At 34.5% G+C, this 12,779-nt stretch overlaps 1 long non-coding RNA gene across 1 annotated transcript; it reads left to right on the plus strand.

The window, feature by feature from the left end:
• Positions 1–5,587: 5,587 nt before the first annotated feature.
• On the plus strand, positions 5,588–7,303 carry LOC138859030 (uncharacterized). The gene is made up of 2 exons (XR_011398065.1): positions 5,588–5,680; positions 5,757–7,303. It is a non-coding gene; the product is annotated as an uncharacterized lncRNA (long non-coding RNA).
• Positions 7,304–12,779: the final 5,476 nt, after the last annotated feature.

Genomic DNA, 12,779 nt, shown 5'->3' on the forward strand with positions numbered 1-12,779 from the left:
TAATAGTGAAAAAAATTAAAAGGTTACATAAGAGCTGTTGTCAAAATTGGATAACATACATGGCACGACTCACCTTTATTAGAAAATATATACCTACGGGACTATTCGACCGCTTTCCACCAAAATTTGGTACACAACATTATCTAGACAATGTTTCTTTGTGAAAGTGGGCGAAATCAGAAAACAATCACGCCTTTTCTAATCAAAGAATTTTAAACTTTTGGTTGGCTTTTAACAATATATAATATATCGATCAATGTTGGATTAATATTGGATATGCTATGATTTAATCCCGAAAATGTTTGAAGTCAGTCAATAGATTAATTTAGCCCTTTTGGTTGAGTTAATTATGTTTATTTTAATATTACATTCCGGATATGCAGAGCATAGTAATAAAACTAAGTGGATCAATGACTTATAATATAAGTTAATATGATACCAAATATGAATGTAATCCTTTCAGGTTTTCGAAGAACAACAAATTTTGAATTATTTAGCAACTTTTTTTTTTTATAAAGTATTGCCAACACCTGAGCGTTTTTCCGCGGCTTCGATCCTTGAAAATTGCGGAAGTAAAAAATGTTCTGTTACGCCTGAACTTAGCCCTTCCTTACTTATTTATCAGTAATATTGATTACAAAATTTTAAAGACCTTCAGAAGTGTTAATGTGTACGTTTCGTTTAGCGTCTTCAGTCTCATACTTATGTATATTGTAGGGATTCTTTATCTTATCAATTTTTGTATACAATTACCTACTAAGTGGCAACCTTGAATATTAAATTAAACTAGGAGTATAATGGAATTTTGTTGCGTAACGCAATTTTGTTGCTGGCGATCAATTTCACTTTAAAAATTAATTTTGATTTTGTTATGTCCTTTTGTTAAGAACCGTAATGTAGTAAGTTCTATAAGAAGAATCGTTACCAAAAGTTTAAAATAATATCATTTCGAAAAGTACGTTAATTAGTATACATATGTTTATTTAATAAAAACTTACAGTCAAACAATCTTGTTCAATTAAGGAATTTGCACTGTATTATCAATCGGTAGAGTCAATATTATAACTAAAGGTAATTTTTATGTTGAAACGTGTCTTCATACACACAGCTGATGCTTCTAAGATTGTAACCGCTCTCAAGTGCATTTAAAAATAACTTTTGCTTACGTTCGTTTAACAATTATGATTAAAAAAAAGTCGCTGAGAGGACAATTTTTCAAGAGGTGAATAACATTCTCGCACTTTTTCCCGGTAAGCCTAAAATCACCAATAATTCCGTAGATAAGTTATGAAACTACTTCAAAAATGAAAGAGCAGACTTACCAACAAGTGAAACAAGTGAACCACTTATTTCTTATTATCTTTTAGTTATTTTAATAAACAAATTATTTATTGATTAATGTGTATATTATATAGCGAATAATTAATGTAATTCATTTATTAAGACTAAGCTCCTTGGTTTTGATAAATATTATATTATATAATATCCGTTCAGTCCGTTCTCAAGACAGTTGGCCCTGTGTAATTGAAAGGTATTTTTATGCAACCACGTACTGTCAACTCTACAACAACAACATATCTTTAAACTAAATTTTACACTTGTGTCATTTAATGCTGACCGAGTTGAGTCCACAATGCATGTCATTATAAATACGTATACATATATTTGAAAATATAATTTATGGTCTTTATTTTTCGACATAATCTCAACTTAGTATAGAATTTTGACATTATTCATGTTAAAACCAGTACTCTAAGTTTAGAATAGGAATTTTTTTTATGGCGATCTCGCGGTCAGAACATAAACTTTTCAGCCCGTGTGGTATAAGGGAGGTCTATTTTCACATACATATATAATACATGTACGTAGGTCCGACAGCCGTAGATAACAAGAAACAGGCGTAGCTATAAACGATTAAGCGTAATAAAAAGCTAAACTGCAAACTCTTAAGCACTGGAAGATAAGAGTGAAAAAAATTCCGAACCGAAAAACAATCGTGATTGAGTCGCTGTTCAATATATTCAAAACAAAAAAAGACCTCAATATTGCACATAACAAGACCTCACAAGACCTCACACGCGCATTATAAAATGTGGTACATAAAGTGCAAACTAATTCGTTTTATAGTGATAAGACCCCATCTTGACAGATCCATAAAAATATCGCGTGAATTGGAAAATTTATGCCAATCATCTGAAGGCATAACAACCAAAACAATTCGACAAGTAGATTTATGATTCAATTAAGTGGGCGATAAGCGCCAGTACTATTACAATAACATTGTAAATAATGCGATTTATTTGAAAAAAACCAAACCAAAATTTGTTATACTTATATACATATTTATTTTTATATTTATTTACGCGCAAGTTTGATATTCTTCCGGCGCCAATGTCGAATGATTTAAAAAATCCTCATTAACAGTACTTTACGCTGAGCAACGCCCCCCTTTATTGTTATCTCACAAAATACAGTTAGTTTAACGTTTAACACATTTTCGATTACGTACTCTTACATGCATAAATCAGTTAAATTCGACTTTAATTAGCCGTTATCTGCAATTGCATCGATCGAGCCCCGATTGCGGTGCAAATAACCAGGCAAAAATAAATATAATACAAACACATCAATGCGCACATAAACTTGACTTTGGAATTCAATAAATCTCTAAAGCAAAAAAATTAGGAAATATTTGTAATGTTTTTCTATATTAATCAGAAATGTGCCTTTCTCCGTACCTATTATCTTATAAAGAAAGCAGAAAAATATCACCTACGTTTCTTAAAAAATTTAAATTGATTGGAAATGAACTCAATTCACCTTTTAATGTTTTATATGGAAACATTTTTTTAAATACATATGTATATAGGGGTTCATTTTATTAGCGATCGTAAGCTGTACCACGTACACTACAAGACATTTACAATACATAAATATATTCTCAATTTGTTGTTTTCTTCGCAATTTCGTTTTTTCAGGTAAACAGTGAATCTTAAACTTAACCTTGGGTCAATTTTGTCATAACATATAATATTTTACGCAATTTTTAATGAAGACAAGGAAAAACGTTAACTTCGGTTGCCCCGAAGCTATAATACTTTTCACAAATACAAATGTTCCTTACCAGAACTTGATTCCGATCGTTCTGTTTGTATGGCAGTGGTCCGATATCGGCCGTTCCAGCAAATGAGCAGCTTCTTAGTAAGAACAAGACAGGTGCAAAAATAACTCAAAAACTGAGGGACCAGCTTCCATATATACAGACAGACAGACAGACATGGTTAAATCAACCCAGCCAATAATGCTGATCATTTTTATACTCTCGCAACCTGTTGCTATAGAGTATAATAGTTTTGTTCACCTAACGGTTGTTTGTATCACCTAAAACTAATCGATTTAGATATAGGGTTCTATATATATAAATGATCAGGATGAAAAGACGAGTTGAAATACGGGTGACTGTCTGTCCGTCCGTCCATGCAAGCTCTAACTTAAGTAAAAATTGAGATATCTTTATGAAACTTGGTAGACATGTTTCTTGGTACTATTAGACGGTCGGTATTGCAGATGGGCGTAATCGGACTACTGCCACGCCCACAAAACGCCATTAATCAAAAACAAATAAACTGTCATAACTAAGCTCCGCAATAAGATACAAGACTGTTATTTGGTACACAGGATCACATTAGGGAAGGGCATATACAGTTAAGATTTTTTTTAAGTGGGCGTGGTCCCGCCCCTAATAAGTTTAAGGTACATATCTCCTAAACCCCTAACGCTATAATAACAAAATTCACTGGAAGCCAATTTTTTTTTAACCTCTATCTACAGTGAGAAAATAGTTGAAATCGGGTGGCAAGTCCGCCCACTCCCCATATAACGGTACTGTTAAAAACTACTATTGTAAAAGCGCGATAAATCAAGCACTAAACACGCCAGAGACATTAAATTCTATCTCTGGGATTATATGAGATGACTTTATAGGAACCGCGTTCAAAATTAGACAGGGGGCGTGGCGCAGCCCACTTTTAGGTGAAAACCCATATCTTGAGATCTGTTTAACCGATTTCAACCAAATTCAGTACATAATATTCCCCTTTTATTTCTATATTACAGTGTGAAAATGAGCGAAATCGGATTACAACCACGCCTATTTCCTATATAACACCATTTTCAATTCCATCTAATTATGTCACTTTCCACTATGCATATCAAGCAAAAATTATTGTGTGAATAATGCGTTTAAAGTAATTGTGACCAAAAATTGTCTAAATCGAAAAAATTGTCTAAATCGAGTCAAAACTGTTCAAGCCCCTAGGTAATGAATATGTGGACCCCAGTGCCTATAGCTGACTTTTTACCGAAAATATCGGTCAACATAGAACAAGGCGGCAAGATCCACAAAGTAATCTAAAACGAGTATACCATTTGACTTTGCGAGAGTATAAAATGTTCGGTTACATCCGAACTTAGCCCGTCCTTACTTGTTATATATATTTTATAGGGTCTCCGAAGTTTCCAGCTGGGTGTTAAAAACTTCGTGACAAATATATAATACCCTTTTATAATATAATGAAATGGTGTAGTGAAACCTCGCCGCGGAAACGAATGCCCTTCAGTTTACATTCTCAACCCTGTAGATTACTTCCGTCGAAATTACTTTCTATATTAATATTACAAGTGCACTTCGCCAAGTTAATGATTTTATTTTATTTTTTTTTTTTTTTTGAAATACTAGTAACTACCCAGTCACTTGTCAGACTTTTGATCAAGATATTCCTCTTATTTGTTAGGAAAATGGTTTGTGTTGTAGATTTTACGCCAATGGGGGCCATCGACGCTCTTAGTGGTACCAACGCATTTAATGCTTTCATACATACAGTGGAATCGGATCCATCTCTCAAACGATAGTTTTATGACCTTTTAATAGAACCTTATTAATTATTGTGTTTTATATGCTCATTTTAGCTTCAAAAATTGCAAAATATCATAAATATGATTATTATTTGTTTTTCATAGTACTAAACCTATGTATATGCTCGCCGAAATATCCATTCAGCTCAAAGCAAATGCCATAAATCAGCATCATTTTCTCAGAAAACTCAACAGACACAGATTGCCCTTTGACCCTGTTGCGTTGTAGTGGACCCATATTTCATCTATTATGACTGTAAGACCCATTTTAACAGGTATATTTATGTTTAATTGAACACCTATCAACGGTTTAACAGATTAAATATATGAAATTCAGTCACTTTTTTGTCAGATTTAAGTAATCAAACTGCGAGCAAACTTCGAAGTCCCAAGAGTTGAAAGCGCATAAAAACGGTTCCGTTTTTGGCGTTGATACTCGTAGAAAAAAAACACAACTGATTTCTTGTTGTTATTTTGAATATAAGCACATACCCTGCATTACTAAACTAATCAACTATTTACGCAGCTTCAATTTTTCAATTTTCGCTGAATGCACATTAGTTAATATTGACCAGATAAGCGTCTAAACATACTGACGCACAAAAACTATATTTTAATCGGTTGTGGGTAAGCCTCCATTTGTTGTATTAAATGCCGTTTGAAAATTGCAATAGATTGTGCAATAATTGTTGTAAATATTGTAAGGATTATTATCAAAGTTCGCTCGCCCTCTGAGATTAGTATGGCTTAAATATATGGTTTCAAAGTAGGTATATATACACATTTTAAACATTTAATCCAACTGAATTCAAAATTTCATTGGGATTTCTTTTTGAGTTTAGCATGGCGCATGAACTAAGTGATGGTATTTGGATGCTACAAAAGTTACAACGACAATCAAGACTTGTGAGTTACGACATTCTCACAGTAAGTGAATCCAAGTATCTATTGTGAGCGTAAACTAGTTTAACAGCTGACAGTAATCAACGCATGTAATCTATGTAACATAACTACAACTACGGGCTGGTTTATATTATTCATAAATTATTTTTAAGTATATAAAATTCGGTCGGTATATTACATGTTTAGTTGAGACAGAAAACAGTTTCAATATTAATAAAGGACGACTTCATTCATTTGGCTATCTAGGCTGACTTTGCAGTACTACTATTCGTAATGAGCTTTTTCAGGGATGGATTGAAGCTTGTTGGAAGAGTAGGAGATGAAGTCATCTGCTGGGAGCTTTATATCGACTCTAGCTTCAGACGTTAAGACTACTGTAAATCAATATGATCAGATTGAAAATGAGTCGATAGTTCGTTGCCCTCATGCGCTCTAGATCTGATCCAAGTAGAGTTACTTTTTTCAATAGGATTTTTTTGACAGATCACGCATGAGTCGTGTCAAGCTGTCATATTATTTTTGTTCGGTATTGTTTGGCATATCATCATGGAAAGACTTACAGACTTTAAACAACGTTTACAAATTGTTCAACTTTATTACGATAATTCACGTTCTGTAAAGAAGTTTCACCCATCTAGAGACCTTGTATAATTATTGGATAATATTTGACCGAACAGACCACGTCCAGCTCGCAGTGAAAAAAATATAGCGGACGTAGCTGAGAGTGTGCACGAAGACCATGGAGAGTCGATTCGGCGCCGTTCGCAGCATCTCGGACTGACGTATGGAACAACTTGGCGCATTTTACGTCGAGATCTTAAATTGAAAGCGTACAAAATATAGCTTGTGCCAGAACTGAAGCCGCTCGACCTTCCCAAGTGACATGGCTTTGCTCTATGGGCACTTGAAAAAGTTCCCAGAAGATCCGACGTTTTCGGGCCCAAGGGATATGTAAACAAGCGAAATTGCCGCATTTGGGACGAAGAGCAACCTGAAGAGATTCAAGAGCTGTAATTTCATCCTGGAAAAACAACGTTTTGGTGTGGTTTGTGAGCCGGTGAAATCATGGGTTCATATTTCTACAAAATAGATGCCGGTGAGAACGTAACCGTCAATGGCGACCGTTATCGCGTCATGATAACCGATCAATCAATGGATTTATTGAGAAAACACTTCGGTCAGCAGATTATTTCACGTTTTAGGTCGGTCGATTGGTTACCAAGATCGTGTGATATCACTCCGTTAGACTTTTTCCTGTGGGGATATATAAAGTCTAAGGTCTATGCGGACAATACCGCTGCGACCCAGGCCTTGGAGCAAAACATCACGCACGCCATTTTCCAGTTACCAGTCGAAATGCTCAAACGAGTCATCGAAAATTGAACTTACGGATGGACCATCTGAGACGTTGCCGCGTCCAACATTTGGAAGAGATAAGAATGAATGTTCTTTCGAATGATAATAAACATTCCCCATTAAATTTGAATTTTCTGTGTTTTTTTTTCTTAAAAAAGGTAGGGAACCTTGAAATAGATCACCCTTTTCTTTCAATCGGTTGAATTATATTTCTTCAAATTAGCTCAGCTTAAATGCCGTTGTTGTCCTGACCTTGTTTTAAAAATTTTGTTTATTTTCCAATACAATTTCATATAATCTGAATTTGTATTCAACATTTCTATTAAGACCTCCTAAATTATATCTCTATATTCTCAGATTATTATGCTTTAAAATTTTCATTCATTATCAGGGCTCTTTGACATTCGTATTGACTCTTAGTTGTCCATTAATTGACTGAACGGAATTATAATTGACAATTTGTCACAAATAATTACAGTTATTATTTATTATGATTTATGCGTATATATAAAAGTATTGAGGAAAACCGCGTTTGACAGTTTATAAATCAACAACAAATCATTTACTCGATGCCCATATACTTGTACATACACTTATGTATATGCACATCAGCGCGTAAGGTTGAATTTATAAACGTAAATATACATAATATATATAAACATATTAACAAGAATAGCTAGTATTATATATTATTATACCACTTGCTTTAGAAAATCACACACAAACATTAAACATGTGTATAATAAAAGTATATATATATATTTATACGCTATACCTGCTTTGCAGGTACAGTTAAATATTTATAACTACTTCCGAGCTAAAAAAGTGTCAATTGCTCAAGTGGCGGCTAAATCGAATACAAATTACGATATATGCAATATTTGTGTGGAAATGTGTGCATGTCTAAGTACAATATTATAATAAGTCAACAGCATAAAACAAACAAAATCGAGACTCACGTGCCTGCAAAATGTGTACGTAGAAATAGACACAAATATATTAGTATTCATATGTATACGTGGATTGCCTTTTATATTTATAAATACAATTGTATTTCAAAATATTCTCCATTAAGATCTATGCATACACTTTTGCATGTGTTTGAACCACTTGTCAAAGCACTTTTGCCACTCTGATTGAGGTATCCCCAAAACATGCGTTTTGATCGCATCAATCGCCTCTTTAGGTATCGAAACCCTTGACTGCATAGTATATCTTTTACGTACTGGAATAAAAAGAAGTCATTCGCTGCAAAGTTAGAATTATATGGTGGATGACTCATCAAATCGATGTTTTGAGTGCTCAAAAATGCAGTTGATTCAGTCGATGCGTGAGAGCTCGCATTGTCGTGGTGAAGAGTGATCCGTTTTCTGTGGTTGGTTTTCCTGATTCCTGGAAAGAAAACTGGCAAACAAATGGTTGTGTACCACTCATAATTAACTGTTCTGCATTGTTCTAGTGGTATGGTTGCGGCATGTCCAGTTTGTCCAAAAGAAAACAGGCAACCATTTGCTTGGAAGTACTTCGTGAACGAACAACTTTTGTTTGATTCGGCTCATCTGGAAACACCCCTACAGTCGACTGACTCTTACTTTTGGGCTCATATGCTATAATCAACGTCACGATGTCCTAGACGTATTTCGAAGCATTTTTATACTCTCGAAACCTGTTGCTACAGAGTATAATAGTTTTGTTCACCTAACGCTTGTTTGTATCACCTAAAAGTAATCGAGTTAGATATAGGGTTATGTATATATAAATGATCAGGATGAAGAGACGAGTTGAAATCCGGATGACTGTCTGTCCGTCCGTCCGTCTGTCCGTCCGTGCAAGCTCTAACTTGAGTAAAAATTGAGATATCTTTATGAAACTTGGTACACATGTTTCTTGGTACCGTGAGACGGTTGGTATTGCAGATGGGCGTAATCGGACCACTGCCACGCCCACAAAACGGCATTGATCACAAACAAATAAATTGCCATAACTAAGCTCCGCAATAAGATACAAGACTGTTATTTGGTACACAGGATCACATTAGGGAAGGGCATATGTAGTTAAGATTTTTTTTAAGTGGGCGTGGTCCCGCCCCTAATAAGTTTAAGGTACATATCTCCTAAACCCCTAACGCTATAATAACAAAATTCACTGGAAGCCACTGGAATTTTTTTTGAACCTCTATCCACAGTGAGAAAATAGTTGAAATCGGGTGGCAACTCCGCCCACTCCCCATATAACGGTACTGTTAAAAAATACTAAAAGCGCGATAAATCAAGCACTAAACACGCCAGAGACACTAAATTTTATCTCTGAGATGGTATAAGATGACTTTATAGGAACCGCGTTCAAAATTAGACAGTGGGCATGGCACAGCCCCCTTTTAGATCTGCTTAACCAATTTCAACAAAATTCCGTACATATGCATATCAAGCAACAATGATTATATCGGGGTAAAACTTTGTGTGAATAATACGTTTAAAGCCTACCTTGTGACCAAAAATTGTGTAAATCGAACCAAAACTGTTCAAGCTCCTAAGTACTAAATATGTGGACCCCAGTGCCTATAGTTGACCTTCTACCGAAAATATCAGCCAATCCACAAGGAAATCTCAAACTAGTATACCATTTGACTTTGCGAGAGTATAAAATGTTCGGTTACATCCGAACTTAGCCCTTCCTTACTGGTTGTTATTATATTATTGTATTTTTTTTATATTTCTTTCGACCAATCGACACGATTGGCAAACTTTGAGGGATCAAATGTTCATACTATATTGAATGTATAGTGGGCTCATTAATGCCTATAGTTGTGTCAATCATAGGATAGGTCACACTATCCTGCAATATCACGATTTTGCAATATCAGTTTGCGCTCAGCATCCATAGTTTCTGGCATAAGAACTAATTTTAGACTACCATCGATAAACTCTGGTCCTTGATGAAGCTTCATCGCCAAACATTTAATTAAGTTAACCTATGCACTGTTGCTGAGGTAATTTACGTCGGAGGTTGTAAAAATTAATCGCTCGAAAATGTTCGCGATTTGATTCCATTTTTTGGCCGAGATGAATATTTTAAGTTACTGTAAACAACACAAATAAAGTGTCTGAGTGTCTATAACACCAAAAATGTCAAACTTTACGATGAAGTAATGAGTTGCCAAATCCCAATATATAAAAGGTAACCTACGTTTGTATTAGTATGTATGCGTACGAGTATATTTTTCATGCAAGTTATAGAGAAACTATTGCAAATAAATTTTCATTACAAATACCATATACATCTGTATATTCTAAAACATCAACTTGAGCCATTATAATTACACGTAGTAATCAAAAGTTCAATATTTCACAGTCACTACTATTTAACTGTAGATACGGATTAAAGACTATTTCACATTATTATTTTACATGAAAATATAATCCCAAATCCCTTCCCACTCTCGTCTGAAGCGTACACATTATGATTTCTAAATGGCTTATTTAACAGTTCAGGAAGAGGCTAAGGGGTGTTAGCTTAGTTAATGATGAGGCCCATTTCTGACTTAGTGGATTCGTCAACAAACAAAATTGTTTTTGGGGTGAGTCAAGTCCTCGTGTGGTTCAGGAAAGACAATTGCATCCCCAAATATTATCATTTGGTGTAGAGGATTATAGTAGAGAGGGGCAGGTTAGGTTAAATGGTCGATCGTAAAAAAGGGATATCACTTGGACAGGTTATAATGACGGTGGTACCTAGAACTCCTAAAAAAATTTTGAATTAAGACCTTTATAAATCGACAAAGCGTTTTGAGCCGTAACAAATTTGTTGAGGCGACCAATGTCAGTTTCGGCTATATCTGCTGGTTCGCCGAAGGTATGACTGCCGAGATGTTTCAATCTCAATCTTGCAATGCTGAACAATGGAGAAAAAAGTGCATGGTTGTTTTCACCTCACCTTCTTCCATACAATATTTCAAAGAAATGGGCATATTCTGTTAAAAAAATTTATATATTTGTTTATCTCAGAACCCACTAATGCTACTTTTAACCAAACTTGCTCAACAAAAAGACTCCTTCAACCTTCAAATTGAAAATGGGGGAAGTCAGATAATAATAGAGAGTATAAAATGTTCGGTTATACCCGAACTTAGCCCATTCTTATTCGTTTTTACATCGTTTTATCAGAAGCACTAAAATTTTTACCTAATACTAAGTTTTAAATCCATTCAAGTAAATCAGTCAGAAGACACTGTGACAAAACATTTTTATATAAATTGTTGTAGCACTCAATAACATTCCTAATATCTCGCTGAAATTTCGCAGAGTGTTCTTCATTTGGATCATGGTTTAGAAACAACGATTGAAATCGTTAGAGCATTTATTTATTTTTGCTATTTAAACTATCCCTCTTACTCGTAGATATACAGTATCTATGAAATATGTTCAATTTAATTATAAAAGGTGGAGATTTTAGACAAAAACCTTCCCAAATATGGACGGGCTCAATATTTTTATTTTTCGTACCCGGGAAATTTTAATCAAGATCAGGGTGCTCATCTGACCCACTTAAATCTAAGTGTCTGCAAGTACATATTATAGATTACATTCTTATAAATAGGGGAATGGCGAAAGTACATTTAAAACATTAATTTATCATTTCCTGCTCTCTTAACCGTTCAAAATACATACCGAAGGCACGTGTCTTCGTCGTGTTTTTGGTTACAAAACTAAAAAGACTGAATGAAACATTCAGAGATAAGTATTATACTATGGAAAATGCCACTGAAATTTATCTTTTACTTTCAAGTAGCGAATAAGTGGTAGATTCACATATATACAAGAGTTCGCCATTTGTTTTTTATCCTATTGTTTAAAATCGATTAATTTAATTATTTCATGGCATAGCCGTATTTACAACAACTAAAACTAGTCGATATAAACGTGGAAAATTTGAACATTGCCACGCCCATAATATTGTAAATATCTATAACTAAGTGAGTATTCATGCTACTGAAAGTGCAATAACCGCCTACCTTTACTTACTTATTCCCACCTAATTAACATAATCTCTTTTAATATTCTATTACTAAAACATTTAACTCATACATTCGTCTTACAATATGTGGAAGCCAAAGTAATTTTAATTGCAAAGTGAATTGATAAAATATATAACGAAGGCAAGGAAGAACGCAAAGTCCAACTGACTAAGCTTGATCGTGTGAAGGAATCAAAACAAAGTTAATGTTTGATGCAGCTTATCTGGTGTCACGGTGCATACGTCATCTCAGTGCAATGCATTCGTCGTAACTCACTTAATTCACTAAGTCAGCATCAAAACAAAAGCGCATTCGTTTGCCAACCGAACTTAGCGGTAATAATTACCGTTACAAGCACACGCACATACATACACACATTTAAACCCTTTCATGTACAATCACCTGTAGACAAATTGAAAAGTTTGTTGCGTATAATTGCTTATGAGCACGCTGCACGAATTTTCGGTTGCCCTACTCAGATTTGTACTTTTGTATGTATGGTCTCAGGGGCTGTGCGCACCTCAATTTATTTCTATGCATAGCATGTCTGTCGGTACTTTTGCACTCTACACTTCTCACTCTATGGGTAAGC

The sequence above is a fragment of the Bactrocera oleae genome, chromosome 2, assembly GCF_042242935.1.
Source record: "Bactrocera oleae isolate idBacOlea1 chromosome 2, idBacOlea1, whole genome shotgun sequence".
NCBI lineage: Eukaryota > Metazoa > Arthropoda > Insecta > Diptera > Tephritidae > Bactrocera > Bactrocera oleae.